The sequence below is a fragment of the Austrofundulus limnaeus genome, unplaced genomic scaffold, assembly GCF_001266775.1.
Source record: "Austrofundulus limnaeus strain Quisiro unplaced genomic scaffold, Austrofundulus_limnaeus-1.0 Scaffold267, whole genome shotgun sequence".
NCBI classification, from domain to species: domain Eukaryota; kingdom Metazoa; phylum Chordata; class Actinopteri; order Cyprinodontiformes; family Rivulidae; genus Austrofundulus; species Austrofundulus limnaeus.
Window position 1 is genome coordinate 435,572 of NW_013952669.1, and position 1,984 is coordinate 437,555.

A 1,984-nucleotide genomic window follows, 5' to 3' on the forward strand; every position below is an offset into this window, starting at 1 on the left:
GGTCAGCTGTGGAACAAAAAGAGCTGCTAAAAGTATAAACAACTGTGTTAAATCATTTTCATTTATTCAGATACGATTTTGTTTGTATCAGAAAAAAATCTTAGAATACGAAAACATTGGTGAATGCCACAAATTCTCCTAAATCACTCGTACGCACAACTTAAGAACAAATCTGTGCGTACCAACGGTTCTTGCATGAGGCCCATTGTGCCAAAAAAATGCCTGAGGTCATCTTTTCTTTTTAGCTATGATGAACATTTTAGATTTTTTTTTATACGCCTTTACTTTGTGTTGGAAATCACTGTCAGTGACCACCATACCCACATTCAGGTCAATATGTCTAAAAATGGCTGAGGTACAGTCATTTTTTCAAAGATGGCAGTCATCTTGTATTTTAGATCAGAGTTAACATGTTTTTTCTGTTTGTTTGTTTTTTGTTTGTTTAGCTTCTACCTTATCAATATTAGTTTGATATGTAGGCCAAATATGACTGAGTTATCACTATTTTTGTATTTATTTGGGCAAAACAAAACAATGCATTGGTTGTGGTTATTCATTAAAGGGGCAATATCATGTAAAATCAACTTTTTTTAGTTTTATATCATGTTGTAATGTTATACTCTCATAAAAAAAACATGGCCAAAGCCTTGCTTTGACTCATTCATGCATGTTTGATAAATCCTGCAGCGTTTTTATGAAGCCATACTGAGGAGCAAAACGAAAGGTAGGGACTAGAAACGCTTTTTGGGACCAGAAACACCCCTGGGACGTGTCTTTAAGCCAAACTTCCTCATCACGGAGCACACCTCCCCTCCCCCCAACCCCACACACCCCGCCCATGACTTCTGCAGGCTCTCGGCAGTAACAGAGCAAAGTGAAAGTGAAACTCAATGAGGTATATTTACTAGACGGGCTATCACCGGACTTTGGGTGTGCTGAACGCGACTCCATCTTGAAACAGTCATTCAACCATTGAACACAGACCTGCAATGCCGTGTCACTGTGCAGCGTCCACTTGTAGCAATCATAGTGGAAAATGTTTGTAATTTTAGTATACTTTCTTTTCCTTGTTTTGACTACATTGTTAATAAAAATAATATTATTTGTTAAATAATATAGTAAAATAATCTTTTTCTTTAAACCATCTGTGTGTGTAAATGTGTTATAGAGCACATGTAAATCGGGGCTACTTTAAAAAGAAAAACCTGTTAATCTGGTAAGTACTCAGCATTGTTTACATAATTTAAATAGCCTCATCCCTTTAAGTAGACTGTTTCAAGATGCCGTCGCGCTTAGCATACCTTGGCCCCAGCCACTTGACGGGGGTAGCCTCTCTAGTCTATATACCTCACTGGTGAAACTTAAACTGTCTGCTGAGCTCTCAACACTACTTCTCACTCAGTGAAGCTCTTTTCAGATTAAAAATACCTTTGAGGAAATATACTGTATTTTCAGATGCCAAGTAAACTGCATCATAGTGCACGCGCGACCCCACCCCCCACCCCACACACTGAACGGGACGGGACAGAAGCAGAAGGAGGTTCTTAAAGAGACAGAGGCCAATTTCAAGGCGTTTAGAAGAGGAAGTGATGAGAAAATAAGTTTATTTTCTATTTAAACATAAAAACAGCATTTTAATAACAACTAAAGGTGACATAGATACTTTATTATGGTATGCTGTGGTTTTAAATATATGCTTAAGAAACATATATTATTGCCCCTTTAAATATTTTGCTAAGAAATATTTTCAGCACTGTTTCTTTAATTTGTAGAACTAAAGTTGAACTGAAGACTTTGTTCTAGAGATCCCTGACAAATGCTGTCACACTAAATTGTCATCAAGTGTATATAAAATGTGCTGATTTCAACAATTTTGCTCCCACGCGTTTATGTATATTTATAATGTATATGTATGTAAAGTAGGCTCAGGCCTAATTGGACACTGACACAAATATCTATATCTATATCTATCTATCTATCTATC